Below are 18,551 nucleotides of genomic sequence, written 5' to 3'. Positions count from 1 at the left end.
AAATTAAATCTGGCTGTCCCGTAAAAATAATAGCTGTAAAGTGCGAACGGGATTTACGGGCGCAAAGTTACTGAAGGAGCCGAAAACTATGCCCAGAAACGCGTTGCCGGCGAATTCATAGCTGGTGTCATCACGGTCGCAGGCCAGGGACAAGTTGACGCCGTAGGAACAAATTGGGACGGCGGAATGGTATGGTGTCTCACTGATGTGTACATGGCTTGTTTTTGCCTAGCTTTCGTTGTTCGTTGCGGGCTCTTCCGGGCAACATGTCAAGAGATGATAATACTTGACACGTGCTGGAGACAAATTGACGAATGCGAAGTAACGTCTGTAAGTAGCTAGAGAACAGTTCGAGTGGCCTTTGGGTGTATATAAAGACGACCCACATATAACGCTTCGTGGTTTAAAACATTCATTTTGTATAGTAAAATTAGTCGGGGGGGGAAAAAAATACATATTATGCAGATAAGGTATAACGAAAACTCGATAAACTACCTTGTAGAGTATCGTGAACTGGCTGCGTAGTGATAGACGTAAGTTCAAATACGTCTATATTATGCGGATAACGTTGCACATAGTATAGAGATAGATGTTCTAGCAGAACGTTTGAGCTGGACAATTGACTTCATTCAGGTACAAGCGCTTATGTAGTTTATGTCAAGTCGGTCTGCTCTCCCACAATTATTATAATAAAAAAAAAAAGAAAAAGAATATAATATAATAACGATACAACTATGTATTGACTACTCAGTGTGAATCTTTTTTGGATACTACAATTTTTATTTGTCATCATCTCACGCATTTGATTAAAGCCATATCGTTCAGGCCTACCCGGCCTGATCACTGTCCTGCCTTACGTTTACAGTTACCCGCTTAGCTTCGATAACACATTTACGCCCATCGCTTGGTCACAGCGATCAACGATTATTTCTAAGAAGTGTTTTATATCTCGTCTGAAATCAAGAAATTAAAGACGAAGATGAGCTTTATTGCATTCATTCCTTTGTCCATAATCATCGACTAGACCTCCATTCGACTTGATCCTATTGCGTGAAACGTCCAATCGTCATGCCGTGCCCATTTCTCACGCACGTGGCTAACATACACCATTACTACAGAATCCAGCAGAAGTAGCCACTGTGGGCATCACAAGCAAAACGACTGTCGTTGAGACAAACGCATTGAAGACACCACACACAGGACAACCGCCTGCCACCAGCAGCTGATCGTCTATAGACAGCCACACAACGCGCTTCAATCCGTAGGACAATCATCTTAAACAAAGACAGAATAGGATCGAGTGACCGATCGTTTGTGCCATTTTTTTTATACTTTTTTCCTGATACGTGCGAAAATCAGCGGGGACCACCGCGAATCGTCGCTCAGCAAGAACTGGGATCTTTGCTGTTGTGTTATTTTTGCGAATACTACTCAGATTGTTCATGAAATGAATATTCTCTTCTGTATTATTAGATATACAAACATCATCGGCTAGTTCTTAGGAATTAAATCGACTGGAGCCAAGTTTAGGATAAGATCTTTGTTGGATAGCTGATCTTCTAAATTTCACGTCTGGCGTTGCTGCCGTTAAGCATTGCTTCAGACGGTCGGCTTTCTCTAATAAGAAACAAAATGTGTCTACGCCCGTATTCATACATCTACATAAAGACCTTCTTTTCCAGTATGTGAACACGGTACTACTGTATAGTGCGAGGACGTCAGGGTACCTAAGATATTTATGGTAATCAGGCAAGTCAAACGAGATAACGGTATAGTGGCTGATTCTGAGGTGATGAACGGTATTATTAAGATTTGATACGGGGATTATTAAACCATGCAGTCTGATTATAATTTGATAAGGCTACGACATAACTAAAAATGGGTACCGATATTTCGCAAGACGGGGCAAACATGATTCTATTATACTGTGGTTCATTAGATAGACCTATTACATTTAATATTTCTTGTTTTATTATCAGTATTTACAGTCAAAACTGAGTAGTTTTGATCGATTCTGTTTCTTTTTGCTGGTACGTGCTCTAAAGTTCGTATTCTGGAGACTGCTCAAGACGAAATTGAAGTCGCAGAGGGCATGGTGTTCAATGTATAATATTGATTAGGACCACTTTAATCTTCTCGTCTCGCCCGTTTTCAACTTCATCGATTCGATCAGCTTACATGGTAAAGCACATGCACATGCACATGCACAGCAACAGAAACACAGAACTAAACACAAATTGATAATTAAATTTGTATACATTTATAAGCCATTTGCCCAATTGCCCTCGCACACGTTCCTATTTAAGCTACCCGTCTTCTATGTTGAATCAGTCTGTTCTATAGGTCCTTCTAGGTTTTATAGGGTAAAGGAAAAAACAGCAGCTCAAAGAAGCTGTAATGACTTCTCTCCGCTCTTTTCTGCTTCTGCTTGTCAATATGTTAAGCGCTTATTTCCGTCTTACTGCTGTGTCCGCTCGCCCCCATCTTTTGCGTCGTCTGTTACGCGTTCTGACGATTTTAATTTTGCTTAAGATTCTTTTACGAGAACTCGCGCTTCTACCCCGCGTCTTGCTCTATTTCCACGAAAACAATCGAGGATTCGATTCCATTTAAGCAATAGCCACGACAGCAGCCAGAATCGGCTCGACTGTCAAGCGGCAGTCACTTTTGCTGCCGACCGCTACATGACAACTTACCAACTTTCTTTACAGAAATTTTAAGTCTGCTGAGATCCAATGCGGGGCGGGAACGCAGCGCCAGTAAAAGGGTACAGCCCTAACAGGGACAGGGGCGAACGAGTGGGACTAACTACGATTGGCCCTTTTGACTTGGGCCAGTTTGGCTGCTTGTCCGCTATTTCAACAGTGATCGTGTCAGGGAATGGGCTAGTGCCGTTGATTTAGCGATGGTAACTGCGGAGCTCCAGGTGGCACGAGGTCAGAAAAGAAGTAGACTTGGAAAGGCGGTACATACAATGCGAAAAGGCTGAAATTCGATTAAGCAAGTCGTGCGCGAGTTTGATGTCTCTGTAGCGTCTGTGCGCCGCGCTCTGACTAACGTTGGGTGACGAGGTCTGTCGCGCTCTTTCGTATACTGTTTGTTTTCCAATTCGCTGTCGACGTAGAACGATGTTTTTTTCTTTGTTTTAACGAAATGAATAAAGAAAGCAGACGAAGAACATGAGTGAAGGAAACCATTGGCGTATTGGCTACGAGAGAAGAGCTGGCTGTGGGTTACAAAAGTCCTGTTAATACGATGTCTGCAATCGGGTCGTCTAAAGGGAGAGATGCGGATAAGAGCGAGACATTGAATCGGCGAATAGAACAGCAAACGCAAACAAAAATAGCGAAAAAAAAAACAAAGATGGCGATAGAGAAATGGTTATTGTGATCTTGGCAGCGATGGTGACGACGACGATGATGATTAATGGTGGGTAAGAGGGAAGCAATAGGGGCGCCTACAATGAGTCTCCGAAATTTTGCAAACTGGAAGTAACTACCGTCAGCACATAAACTGGCCATATATAGTTTTCTTACTACACTCAAAATTTTGTTGACTGAAGTAAGACTAGGTTCCGGAGGACTGGTTGTATCGGGGGCGAATCGATGGATTTACATGTAGGGTCTAGTTTAGGCTGAACGACAAAGCGTACCACTGTTGAGGTTTAGTTATATTAATTGAAATAACAACACATAACCAGTTGATGCTACTATGTGAAACTAACATCGACGGCACTACTGCTCCATATATCGTAGTACGTCCTGCTAATTTAGGACAGCCGACTCTTCTGGCACCTCGATCTACTACCGCTGCCAACGTGTGAAGAAGACTTTGTGATTTTCATCACGATCTTTGACAGTGGGTTACGGGATGCATCCCATGCGTTAACGGTACTTTCTATTTAGATATTTTCGTTCCTGTGATGGTGATTCCAGCGGGTGATCTTTTTTTTTACAGCCAGGTGATCGCGTCTATATACCACTAATTTCCCTAGTAATTTGCCGAGGCGTCTATCACTTTATGTATATATAAACATACAGAATATAGCACCTGAATTGGCGCTTTTTCTTGTGCGTATATATCTCTGAAACTATATATAGGTGGAAAGAGGCGTGATTTCTTACGGACACCTTTAGTCCATATACCCACCGCCATTCATCGCGATTTCAGCTTTGACTCGGGATCTATACAGTTACTAGTACTTTTCAAAAAACAGTTACTAGTACTTTTCAAAAAAATATTCTTTATTTAATCTGCAAACAACTTTTTAATTGTACCCGTGCGTCAACCGATATTGATAGCTATAATTTCTTTGAAGTTTCACTTAAACGTGCCACATAAAAAATGGTAGTCAAAATTAAACTTGGACTTATAGGAGGCCTAAGTTTCAATCTGAAAGGTTCATAACGCTCAATCTGAAAGGCGTGAAAAGTCTCAAAAAGACTACCGGTAGTAGCTTATTTGGATTGCTTTATTGGCAAGTGGTGACTTTCCACTCCAAAACAGCCGTTAATTTCTCTATCAAAAACTCGAATATAGACTGATTTTTTAAACCATTTTTATAAGCATCTTTTCAAGCTGACCGTGTGAATTGAAAACCTTTGTAGGATCTTCATAAACATATTTTCAGATTTTTCAAAGGCCGCATGCAAACTGGCAATAACGTATAGAGATTAAAGACTATCGTTTAAATTGCAAAAAGCAGACACGTTGCTTTCCACCGTGACGAATTTGCCTGTTGTTCTAGAGATAACAGGCTTCTGTTCAATGCCGACAATGACTGACGAACGACGCTCGTTACGACGTACACCCTGCCAAACTTTAAGCCTATTTATTCCTCTCGATTAAAACAATCTAGGTGGCGGATCTTATAAATATATATTAAGAAATCATCAAATAACATTTTAACCTTCCAGATAAATTGTGTCGCCCAAGAAAATTGCGTTTTTTCTGCTAGACGATAGCTTATAAAACTGTAATCAAAAACAAGTAACATTACTTTTACCCTGAAATCTAGCGTAACAACCAATATAAACATAATTAATTTGTTCCGCATTAATTATTGACTCATAGATTTCAAACGTCATTCGTTCTTCTACACACATTTTCCTTATTTCGTTCTTTTAATAAATGCAATAAACAGTCACTATTTCTCGCGTTTACGCGCAGGGTGATGCCGATACATATCGGATCGCGAAGCCCATATTGGACAACTGTCATCATTATGGCATTGCGACCATTTGACACAGAGCCCTACATACGGCCAGGCGAAACACAAGCTAGATAAATATCAACCGATTTGTTGTTCACGTATAATCTGGAAGACTTACGTGCTTACAATTTAAAATCAATAACAACAGCAATTGCCCCGATGCACAGCGCGGCTCGTTTTCTTCCTCGGTGAGCGATCAACGGCACTAGTCTTACCTCACCGAAGCCAAAAAAAAAATGCAGCACCATTAATCACTCAACAAATGAATAATTCAATTCTTGTTGGTAAAAAAAAATCGAAATTCAGCGACCATAAACAATATCGGAATGGGCAACGGCAGGGGAGGAGCTTAAAGGCCAAAGTAAACAAAGGTCTGTAACGGAAACATTGTCTTGATCATGTACAAGATACAGGGAACGTGGAAGGTTGAACAGGCCGTACCGCGCTTCGCGGCCTACCTCTCAGCTTAATGTGTCACTAATCGATGATACATTAATAACAGGAAGTACGGCGAGGTATGTCGAACCCCAGATTGCTTTTGATCGGATGAGGTCGAGAACAGAACGTTCCCAAATCAAACTTGGTATATTTGTAAATTTGTTAGTAGAGTTAATTATTACTGTACATTGTGTAGACAAGGATGATTTGATAGTATCGTAATACTCTATGTCCGATTTGTCATATTTGCAGAGAAACGGACACTGATAATCGAAAGCGGATTTGAATTTGAACTTTTTTTCCTATGTGGTCTTGAATTGGTCGTCATTCGCCACTTGCAACTGCAAATTTAACTTCCATATCGGGTATTTTTTAGTATAATTTTTTTACTTAGCTATCGTAACAATCTATAGTAGGATACGATGATACAATTCCCGCGACAGTAACGCTTATGTAGGCTTCACATAAAACAAACCCAGGACATTTTGCCATACGTCAGATTTCCGTTCTCAATACGTAACATATGCTGATCACAATGGTGAAACCATCTGACACAGTGCGACCTGGTCGAATCTGTAACAATGGCCCCTCAAGATCTGTCTGTCCATCATTTTTCGATGTTTAACATATTTGATGCACTGTCCATCAAATGTATGCGAGGAAATATATATATACGCAGGTACGCTGTACTAAAATTTATAAAAAAACTGTTCACCTTGCAAATATACCCAAGATATACTGGTAATCATCAGCTGGTGACTGGCGACCGCATGTCACGTGTCAAAGTCACCAAGGTCCAGCAGCTACTTCAAATGACGACGCGACATTGTAAGGTTCGATACGATCAGGACTTATTTATATTACCATCAACATCGCCGTTATCATCGGCCTCGTTCTGTTCTGTAAATTTGAGGTAGTCATTTTTGGTTACGTCAGTTGATTACCGTACCAGTTGCATGACTTAATTAATATTCGCCTGCCACCATCGGTTTCTGTTCCAAGCTGTACCTCTGCTTTCGAATGTACTCGTTCTGATCATTAGAACAATGGGTCGAATCAGAGCTGCTAAAAAGCTTTGTCGTTCCGTTTCGTACGTCCTGTAAAAATGGCTTCAAACAAGTTTCCTCGCTTGGACTCGGGATTGATTTTGGAACCGTTGTTAACTGCCGTTGGCGCAATGTTCTTGCCTACTACCTTGAGCTGGCTTGTCTATCTTGTCAAAAAGAGAAACTTTCAGATGAAATTACGCACGTGCCATATCTCTGCCGGCTAATAGCCATAGGCGATGCGGTATTTCCGCTTCTGTTTTAGTAATCTATTACGTATAGTTTTTGGATGGAATCGCTATGGTAAATATAGATCAATGCTAGGTCGACAGAGAAAAGTTCGGTATAAGCAAAAAGATGAATAGGCACTTTTGCCTCGATCTGCCGCTCCAATCAGGCTGCACAGACATCAAATCATAACGACTCTGTAGAAAATATTACGTCGCTGTGAAAAATTAGTCCATCCCACACCAATCGGAATAAAAGAGTCCACTGAAGTTAGTAAGGTAGTACTGTGGCAGAATGTCCCGGCGGTCCTGACCTTTCTTATATACAGGCTTATTTATGTTGAGGTAACATCCGTGCACGCCTATTCAGTATTGCTATTTAGGTGATGAGATCAGTTTCGCCTACCTTAAAGAGTCTTTAGCTATGCTCAGTTAGCATCAAACCGTTAATGGCGCTACAGTATGACAATACGTACTATCATTTGGGACCAGGGAGTTCAGTTGGATATATACATGTCAACATAACAATGGTGTGGAATCGTAAACTCGAGACTGGGTGCAAGCGATGAGAACGAGTAGATCCTGCAGGGCACCGTATTCATTCCCAGCAAATTCGTTCTATGTAGGATACGTTACATTGAAACTGTTCTATGGTATAGCTATACAATATAGCATACATCGGCAGATACTCTCGATTGGACCTTAAGCAACAGCATTACATTCACTAGCTAATAATTCAAATAACCCAACCTCGGATCACTTTATCTTTCAGGTGGTACAAATTATACTTTTTCGATTTTTTTTTATATCTCATCTGCGCACTTTCCAATACTCGTTGTATAGTCCGTAGCAACACGACCACCTCTAACAACAACAATAATAGGAATCACTCGCAGGCCAACATTCGGCCAACTTATAATATCTATATGTCCGATTATGTTTTTGTGGCCAGTAGTGACGAATCTGGCAGTTCAGCCATCCACAGCGTTGTTGTCCGCCGCTGCCGTGTACAATCGCCAATCTGAGCGTCAACAACTCGTTCGATCGAGCCGAATCATTGTTACCGCCGAAAGCGGCAGTGGAAGCAGAAATAGCAGTTTACCATTGACCATAAATCGCTTTAAATTTCTTCCTAGTCGTTCCTCGTTCTTTTTCGAAAACGAACGCATGCGATTAATAGGAATAACATGGACTATGCGGACGCTGCTAAAGATCCTCGTGAAGAAGTCTGATAAACGGGGCAATCTTCAAGCGCTTCAAGTCGCTGCCGCGACGTCTGCTTCTGTGTCTTATGCTGTTGGTCTTCCTACTGATGGCTTTTTATTTAACAGGCACGATGCCAGTTTCGCATAAATTGCGCGACGATTCCAACTGGTCCCGACTGGTGTTGTGTTTTTTGTTGTAACAGCGTCTGATCGGGTTTGCGCGTTTGTAAACTAAGGTCATCGAAGAGGCTACGCCGGTTGCCGGTTTGTTTCAATACAACTACGAAATCGATCCGTGTGCTATAAATCCTTCGTAAGTTCAACAAGTTGCGTGGCAGAGCCGTATCGCGACGGTATCGTACACGCAGACCGGATTTCTATTAGTATTATGCTAAAAACCGTCGTACCAGTCAAATGCCGCCCACTATGCCGTTTAAACGTAGCCAGAGTGCTACGAATACCAACACATATGACTGGAGACTTAAATATTGTACGACAGGACGGGTGGACGCTGATGCTGCGCGTATTTAACGGCAGCGGTAAGCGTAACGTGATCGAATAGTTTCATAGGAAGTGGTTACGGGCCGTATTGTACTATGAAAGGATAGTGCATGTTTTGGGCGACAGTGCTGATAAAGAGGTTATCAAACTAGCTATCTTCAATGTTATGAGAGAAACGTTTATGTGAAATTTAAAATTGCAATTCGTAATGGTATCGATTGTAATATATTAGTAAGATATAATATCTCAGAATATATATCTTACTAGCATATGACCAGATGACGATGTCTAAAATTCGATAAGATAACTGTCCTCCGGATCCGGACAGAAGAATGCTGGACATCAATAAACGGTCTATAGTTACTAATAAGTCAATATATGGTGCTCTGTAGTTCGTTCACAATATGAGACATTTTCCTAAGCTTTTATGGTAGGGCCAGTATCTTCTCTGCCCATATATGTATCCATCTCTTTTAATTAACAATCATGTTACCAAGATGACGGTAAGGTCGTAGCCCAATATTCTTCACAAAAACAGCATTTCTTTGGCCAGTCTCTTCACCATTTAGTTCATTTGTTGCACAGGTTACAGTGTCATAGTACTATCTAATGAGAAACATGAGCTGCACCTGTCATTATTTTTAAGTCTCACCGAATACGCAGCATTATCCTACATACCGTTGTCACGTACTATCGACAAAATCTATAACTCCCCCACACACGAATTCAATCAATGCTTGCCTTCAGTAATTACGGGAGATTAGCCAGTGCCGCCATATTCCCATACAATAACCGTAGGAGGCTATCGGAGGTTCTCTCAGAGCGAATGCCTGAAACGGTGCTTTCCCAGAAAGGATTCTGAGGTGCCTTGGTGCGCACATTCCTTCCAATGATTAAGGCAATGTGTCGTGAAATCAACGCTCAAGCAACGCAAGGCCAACGTAAGAGATCTTGATCAGAGCGGCGCACTGCTGTTTTTCGAGCCCAAATAGTCCTAGAGGTAAGCGTCCTCTAGCAATTGCTTGGTCAAATACAGATAGCTCTGGTAAGAAGATTACTATGAGCAGGTTTAATACAACATAGCGGAAGCGCTTATGGACTTTGTTATTTTGCATTTAAGCAAATAAGATAACGAAACGAAACTGATTGGTGAAAACGACAAAAGTATTGATCTTCACGAGATGAGAATTGTATCAACCTCTGTTTACTGTAGCCCGGCGAGAGTAGCACTACATACAGCTGACAATAATCATTGATAAGTCCTCTTCGGACGAAGCCTACTGTTGAGTGATGAACGCGTGGGGGTAACGTATGAGTTGTTGACAACTTCTTCGTCTGTTGGAGACAAAACATTCGCAGCTAAATAAAAAGACGGCTAATACCTATGAGACGATTGGATTGTATATGCTTCCGCTGAATCTTGTTTTCGTTTGTCACTCAGTCACACACAAAACGACCCAAAGACCCCCCAGCCCGTCTACTTGTCTGTTTCCTTCTGCGTAAAGGTTATGTTATTTGAATTATCTTGATATATATATAACACTAGTTTAGTTAAACTGTTACGATGTTCAGACCATAGGGCGCACAGCGCCCGAGCTGAAATCTCGTGTCCAAGTGACGTCATTCAATATATATATATATATATATATATATATATATGCGCGCAAATCTCACAAAGTTTATAGAAAACTGTGCTATAATGGGTTTTTACATGTGAACACATACATTTTAATGAGTTTTAACATGTGAATGCGTTGTAAAAACGACCCCGGCGCTGACAACTAGTGGTGACAAGAACGCATTACTGTCGCTGTCCCCATAGACTGCCCGATGCTGCATTCTCATGAAATTCCAAATGAGCGGGAAAGGTACCACTTGATAAACTGCTGATACGACGCGTAAACACATTCGTGCACTGAAATAATCAATAGTAGAAAATCATTCTGCAACATTATTCCCCATAAGGAGTTTTCCCGAATGTCGTATAACCTTTATTGTCTAGAAAACGAAGAGTCGAAAGCACAGGTTCCGACAGTGTCGATCTCCGTCAACTTTTTAGAATACAATAGTGACTAACGTCAGGTCGAAACCGCGAAAAATCTGCATTTATCTGCTATTATGAGCCGCCTTTCCCGTGTTAGAGAGTATCTCTAACACGGGAAAGGCGGCTCATAACGCGAAGAAAATTGCGGTATAACGCGACTGCCCAGTGATACAAGTGACCCAACCCACCCAGTGACGAGTGGCAGATATCGTCTTCTAGCGATGGCTTTTTCATACGATCGCGACACGACTGGTGTCACAATACAGTCGAACAGTTTGCAGAGCGCCTTCCTTTCGTTCGCGGCACAATTACAATAAAGTGCCTGTTCCAGCAGAGTTAAGAGATACGAGCCGTCTTTCGACTGGTCCACGACAGCCGAGTAGTGGTGTTAACAGTTCGAAATGGAGGTAGGGGACACGGGCAGAGATAAACGACCATATCAAAAACATGGAGAGACGCCAAACCGTAAAGGATGAAATGGAGGACTCCAAGGAGTTCCTCTACTCAAGAAAACAGTCATTTAGTCAACTTAGAGAAAGCCTTTATTTTATATTTGTACCGTATATTTTTTGTTATTCAATCGCACCTAGCGGTAGTAGAACATAGCACTTTTTCACTATTCTTATTATTACTTTGACACTTTTATTCAAACTGGTAAATATATGGCAACGGGAGATTTTAAAAGCAGCACTACCGCTATAATGCTATTAGCCTTAATTTCATAGTAATGGACAAATGTATCGAAATAATTGTGTTCAACGCTGTAATGAAAAGTAACAGTATGTGCACATATTTAGTTACGAACATAATATAGGGTCGACGACGGCTACAAAGCCGATATCGATGTTTGAAAGCACCTATTTTATGAGTTATCAGTATAATGAGCTAGTTGTCTCAAAAACATGCACCTTTAGACTCCGCCACCAATTCAAGGAGTCGTGGAGGGCACAAAGGTTAACCTCCTTTCGTCTCACACTTCCGCTTTCCACTGATAATGTTTCTGATAAACCTTCACAGGCAGTACGACGCATCTGCGTTAGGCTGCAGTCGCTTTGTGCGACAAAACGCCTGATGAGCGCAGGGTAGCATTGTTCGCATCGAGTCCTAATAGTTTCACCGGCCTCCATCATCGCACACTGCTGGAAGGATGCAAGCATTAGCTTCGTTAACAAAGTACACGCGCAGATGATCTTATCATTCACCACATGTGCTAGGATATACAGATTGTGATAATATTATCGAATAGGATCCACTTAGAACGAATGCTCCAAAAAGGAACTACGTCTCCATAGGCACACAATGCTGCGTAGGGTAAAGCTGTTTTTTTGCAAACGGATTTCTGTAGATACGCGTCTGTTCGGAAGAAAATATTTTTCCGATATCAACAATCGTTATATGTGAGACACGGTTCAATTACGACCTCCAAAAATTTATGTCAAATGTATCATAACCACATTTGTAGATCGAATATCTCGTTCACTTGTTTTCGGCCAAAAGATGTTCTACTCCTAACGATTATACTAAATTGCAACGATTAACAATGAACGACTATTGTTGATAAAAGTTCGAGGCTTTCCCACGAAACGAGCCTGTAAACTGTGTCAAAAAAAAAATGTATATATATATATTGGTTTAAAGAACACCTAACTGCTACAGGATTGAATATCCAAGTATTAACCAAAATATGCTAGATTAAAGTGCTGCTTTGTTGCCACGAAGATAAATCTCTCACTAGCCAAAGCTTATGCGACCATTCATTCAAACGATGAGGCTCGTCGTCTCCTTTAGTTCCATAACACTGAATGTATAACCAAAGAAATGGTGTTTTTCTAAAGCAAAATCATCACTTCAACAATCCTTCCACAGTATTGCTAATATATAGGTAATGCAATATAAGGCCTGTTCGTCTTGATCTGATACGCACACCCCGTCGTCGCCTCTAGCGTCTCGTTAGTGTCTCTTCTAGCTCGGTTACGCGAAACACGCCCAAGTATAGCTTTATTGTTTCTTCTAAATTACTATCACATCCTACTGGATGTTTACGCTACTCGGTGTCAGTAGATCTCCAACGGCGAGCCACTTGCCATGAGTGGTCGGGGTTCATAATATGCCGTAGTATCCTATAAATATCGGTAACTTAGGCTACCGAGAAAAAAAACGTTAATGATGTATGTTACTGCTGTTTAACGTTGGTCTGTCCCGAATACCATGTATTGTTACAACTATGTTTTAACAGCTATCACTAACGAAAGTTACTCTAACTTGTACTACTATAACTGTTGGTGATATCCTTGAGTGAATAAAATAGTACTTTTATATTTCATTGGGGCGTGATCGAATTTAGGGGAGGAAGGAGTTTCGAATTAAACAACAAACCGCAGCCAAAATGAAGATATGGGCGAACGAGTCAGCAAATGTGTGTATTTGGCTGCCATTTCAATACCATCTACAGGTGATACAAAAATAATGAAACAGTACGTTTATTACTCACATAGATATATGAACATCGACACTTCAAATCAATATGCCGGCGTATTTAAAGCAAGAGGGCTATTCGAATTTGAATACTGATGGTTAACATTACGCAGACCACAATCAGGTTGGCAACTCTCGTCCCTCGGCATCTCGACTCTCAGACAAAATGAAATTCAGCTTCAGCAATGAATCCACGCCCAATTAATTCTTGTAATGCGCCTGTTTCTCAAGGTCCATGGAAAACAATGTCCCATGTTTGGAACGCTACGGGTAGAGCAACACTTGAAAACGCAGTTGGAAATAGTCATAGGCGAAATCTGTTCCGAATGTCACGTAGGCTCTGCCTCTACCGTATTCGTCATCTAACATCGTTGTGATAATTAAGTTGAGATACCCATTGCTTAGCATGGCTTCCACAGTCGATGTTACTGAAAATATGACGGCCTGCGAGCTATCAAACTATATTTGATTAGAACTGGCTCATTATCGATACTAAAAATATGATAAGATTAATTATACCAACATTAATCAGAAAACGGATACAGGCAATCGATAGAAAAGCCACGACTTTAAAAAAATATTGCTACAATTGATTTATGTAATCACATATTTACTTGTATTTTTTTGGTAGTTAGTTGATTGATATTGCTCGGAAAATGAAAAATTTATGGTGACTGCATACGGCGTTCAGGTTATTTACAGTTCATCCATAATAGAGTAATGCGCCTACTGTGTTTTTATTAGTTTTGTAGGTATAAGCACTGCTGTTCTGGACATTCAAATAATGAAGACTAAGCACGTGGTCCGTCTGAACTATTTCGTTCGTTCGTATACGGTCACACTTAACCACTGTCACATCAGAAGCACTAAAATAAAATAAAATAAAAAATCCTTTAAATTCACAGATATGATGATTTAAGGTTTCACCAACGTCGATTGCGACATAACACCGCCACTCTCCAGTAATAATCGGACAACTATCATCCTATCAGGCGTTTTTTAGGCGTTCGACGTGTCCAGGCACAATAATACTGCCACCGTTGGAGCCTTAAGAATTCGCAGAAAGCAAATGCTCGTTCAGCGAAGGCCGGACCTAGAAGATGCAATCTTATCGTCCATAAGGGCGACAACCTGTTTCAACCAAAAGGATCTGAAGATGGTTCAGCATTTCAACCGGCCACCTGGAGACTCTGGGCTCGGCTTTCACAAATTTCAACTAAGAAGGAACCTACGCATCGATGTTTGATCCTACAGAAGTAGGGATCTGGTCTGATGACTTTTTGGCCTAGTCCTTCAACGACATGTCTATACATTCTTTCGAATTTGTTTTCAGTGAAGATACTAGATACTAATAAACATTGATTGAAAATGAATTAGGAAAAACCATGCTGATATTGAATTGTTCTTTGATAATGGCCGGTCAGTCGTATCAGGCCGTCTAGCTTTTGCGGCGCTTATTCATCAGCAAATTTAAATATTCAAAAAGATTCGTTATACTTTTAGGTAGCAAGTTACATTCAACTAAAAAGCTATGTTACCACTAGCACTAAAAAAATGCCCGCCACTTCAATTTCAAATTTCCTGTGCATTTTTTCGGTACACGCAACTTCCTAACATGACGATAGAGTAATAAAGACGCACAACTGGGAAAGTATCGCAATAATCAATTAAATTCCGACGTTTTCAAAAAGACTTTCAAATCGCAGTAAAGTTTCAAAATCGCGCACGTGCCATGCTATCCGTTCGCTTCGTATTAAAACTAATTGTCGTATAAAAACTAATTGTGAGCCCGGTTTCCTACGCTGTCTTGCTTTACACAAACGATAGCACTGACCACGCCTAAACTGTTGGCCACCGTCTAGCCAACGTAACTGAGTGAAAAAACAGGCACCCAACTCTCCTGCTTATACTGCTACGGCCTGTCGCTGTCTTACGTGAAGCGATAATACAACAAACTTCATAATAGGACTGTCGATCGCGGCGCATGTTGTTCCAGTATACTGCCTCTACTTTGCTGTTAATGATGCTTTATTAAGCAATGATTAAGTGTGCACTCTAAACAGATACTTTGTAAGTATAAACAATAATATAAACCTACCATAAACTTTTCGAGGCATTCTCGAAATCTGGCGCTGTCACAGCTTGAGCGATTAGGGTGGCAGCATCAAGTTGCAATTGGTCGCTGTTCACATGAAGATTCTCTTCACAGGATCTTTTTCGGCGCTGGTTGAAAGTCGCCAAAGGGTTTATTCTCTGTTGACAGATCAACTCTTATTGTCGCTATCCAAAGGTTTCAAGTGTCAAAACACGGCACGGAATATACGTACGTACTTGGATGAACTTATTTAAATGGTGAGCACAGCACAGGGTTGGACACACTCAAAGGCATCGATCAGCACGGTATGGTAGATCGATTCAGATGATATCTCTTCATTTGTAAGATTTGATCTGTCTTTGTCGTGTTATCTAGGTTTGCTTGCTTATCTCACAGCGCGCGATGATATCTATCTTTTGATGCTTTAGAAGACACAGCATTAAAGCATATCGAACGAGCAGATAGACTAAGCACTAGCTACGCCGATGGCAGGCTGACAATCAATGACGCCCAAGCGAAAGAAATCCGTACTTTTCCGTGTTAGCTTTCATCACCACTATTTACGTATTTGAACTCAACATCTTGTTGGTTCACTCGTATCCATGTTGTTACTACAGTATGTCAACAATAACTTCACACACAAGCTGTGACCCAGCTTAGTCCGCCCAAGAAGTTCTATCATCGAAATCAATCTTTCAGTGTCAACCACATCTAACACAAGGTAGGAAGTTTTGCCGTTGATTCACCTACCATATTTCATATGTACCACTCCCGAAGGACACGAAAATATAACGAACCGCTCTATAAACTACTGTGAAGTTTTCGCTGCATTTGTTGTTAGCAACTTTCTTCGACAGCTAGTTAAGTTTTCTGCATGCAAACACACTGGAGCATGTTAATCGAAGCGCACGAATCACTGTCGATCAGAGACAATCAGAAATGTCTTGCCTTAGATAGACCCTGAGTGGTTGGTGCCACCACGGCTATTAATGGTTCCGAGAACTTCAGTTATTAGTTGCAGTTCCGCTTGTAACAACAGCAGCCCTGTGCTAGATCAGACGTCGGTCGGTCTGTTGGTTTCTCGATTGACTTCTTTCCGTGTTCTTACGTTCTGGTCGATGTTGTCGTCTTCTGCAACAACAGAAGCAACACTGCTTGTTGTGTGTGTGTCTGAGCTGCTCCTCCCCGAGAAAGTTGGAGAGGGAGCTCGTAGGCAGTAAGGGCTGCTGATCAAAACTGTTGATGTTTCAGAACTCCTGCAGCTACTGCTGTCGTTGTTTTACTGCCGCCGTGTCGTATCTGTCGTTTCATTGGCTGCCGCCGCCGTTGGCGATCTGACTACGTTCACGTGTCTGGGATTGGATCAGCACATCGACAATAACCGAGAAGGACACCGATATCTACTCATAAATAAAGGCACCCATATAGAAACATCTAATTAAAATTCGTATATAAAATAAACAAGATGCACCCAAGAGACGTTGCGTTGCTGCTGACGTCTTCTTTGTCTATGTTATTTCGTCTATCTTATTAACTTCGTCTATGTCTATTATCTTTATACTGCGGTCCGTCGTCAGCTAAATAGACAGTCGTTTGCTACCATCAAAATAACATTTACAGACATATTACGATTAACAATGTACCTGTACGATTTGCCAGAGTGAACGCTATCAGACACAACAGTGTCCACTGACAGTTCTTAAGCCTCTACTGCTCGAGCTGCAGCCGCCGCTACAGCTGCCGGTCCGAGGAAAGAACACAGCGGTAAAGAACTCCGGTAGAGGAGATCGACCCAATCAAATGCATTGTCGATTGGTGAAAGTTAACAGCATCGGCAGGGACGCTCAGTGTCAGTAATGACAGCAACTACTTTTACTGTCGTCTGTCGTTTGCCACCCTTTTCTTTCTAACAGAGTAACATTTAAGCGCGCGTCCTTGCCGTTGCTCAAGCAGGACCAGCTGTAGGCGCTTGTTGGCAGCAGCATCTGTAGAAGTGGCTGCAGTAGAAGTAGAGGCTTTCTGTTGAGGCTAGTCGCTGTTCTGTTTCGTTCAGGGACACGATAAACGTAACTGAGCGTGCGTAACGTTCCGTTTCCATCGTCTCGATCTCGCGAGGACAGAGAGCGGCCAACAAAAAGCGCCCGCGCTAGATCTTGCCGCGAAACGCTAATCGACGAGACGACACTAGCGCCATCTCACATGTTGCACCGGCAGTGCTCAGCCCCGCGCTTGTGGCGCCCTCGACGGCAAGAGTGAGAACTGTTGCCGCGATCCGACGAGATGTGGGTGTGAGTAGCAAGGCTCAGTTATGGATAGAAATAACAGCAGCAGCATGCTAGTGGGTAGGAACTGAGAGATCAGCGCGCTAGCGGACGATTGAATGATGGAAGCGCGCGAAATTTTGATTCGGCAGCCGCAGCTGTAGTCACTAGAGTAAGCATAGTTAGAAAAGGGAAAAACGTGCTACGAAGAAGACGTTTGGCTGGGAAGAGGCTAAGGGGAGGGAGACATTTAAACTGTATATATACGGGTGAGAACATATGGCTAGGAAGCGTTCTATCAGTATCACGTGGAAACTGTCACGTGCCAATGTGGAGGAAGGTGGTCGGTTTCAACGGAAGCGCTGATTGCGGTGTTGTCTTTTACGGTTATGACTTCTAATCATGGTGTAGATTTGCACATGCAATATATCGATGTTAGATATAACGACATTCATAGTGTACATAGCAAAACAGTGTTTAACAAAGATATGTTTTTCTCGATGATTAATTCTTGAATATGTAACAATTACCGACAACTTATCCCCTGGCCAAAGCGTCGATGTTTGAGTGTTCTTCATTATTATTATTATCATTATATTCGATTATTCGATCACAAGCTCGTAACTAAAATGGACACCCGTAGGTTACTGCCAGTGTAATCGATTCTGGCGCCAGATTTCGAATTTTTCTGACATTGGTGGGACAGGACTGCCATTCATGCTGGCCTTGGAAACTAGAAATGTCTCTTTGCAAATCTGTGGGCTAAGCGCGTTGGCTAAAAAGCCCCGACGCAGCATGTAAAGCCGGTTTGGAGAACGAACGTCAAAATCTTTGCTTTTCAAGAGTAGAAACTGGCAACCGAATTTTTAGAGTATAAAGCACTCGCATTACTTAAGGTCTTGTATATGATCTATCAGTGATGAGCCATTGTGCAGTTGTCCCGATGAGTAATAAACGGTTGTGGATCTTATCCATTTAGTAATACATACAATAAATTATTTAATCAATGCATCTTAAACGCTCATACTATCGTCTCTGGGATTCGAA

General features: G+C 41.6%; 1 protein-coding gene and 2 long non-coding RNA genes across 5 annotated transcripts in view; 1 reads left to right on the top strand and 2 right to left on the bottom strand.

The window, feature by feature from the left end:
• Nucleotides 1-18,551, bottom strand: part of LOC111249932 (uncharacterized) — a 390,414-nt gene that overhangs the window by 200,304 nt on the left and 171,559 nt on the right. The gene's annotated exons all lie outside the window — the stretch shown is intronic.
• Nucleotides 11,225-17,352, bottom strand: LOC111249939 (uncharacterized). Its single transcript, XR_002673131.2, has 3 exons — nucleotides 16,887-17,352; nucleotides 15,247-16,643; nucleotides 11,225-11,812 (listed from the first exon to the last, which is right to left on the bottom strand). It is a non-coding gene; the product is annotated as an uncharacterized LOC111249939 (long non-coding RNA).
• LOC147755784 (uncharacterized) lies at nucleotides 11,807-14,536 on the top strand. The gene is made up of 2 exons (XR_015326912.1): nucleotides 11,807-13,125; nucleotides 14,054-14,536. It is a non-coding gene; the product is annotated as an uncharacterized LOC147755784 (long non-coding RNA).

The sequence above is a fragment of the Varroa destructor genome, unplaced genomic scaffold, assembly GCF_002443255.2.
Source record: "Varroa destructor unplaced genomic scaffold, Vdes_3.0 BEIS01000004.1, whole genome shotgun sequence".
NCBI classification, from domain to species: Eukaryota; Metazoa; Arthropoda; class Arachnida; order Mesostigmata; family Varroidae; genus Varroa; species Varroa destructor.
This window is presented reverse-complemented; position numbering and strand designations above follow the sequence as displayed.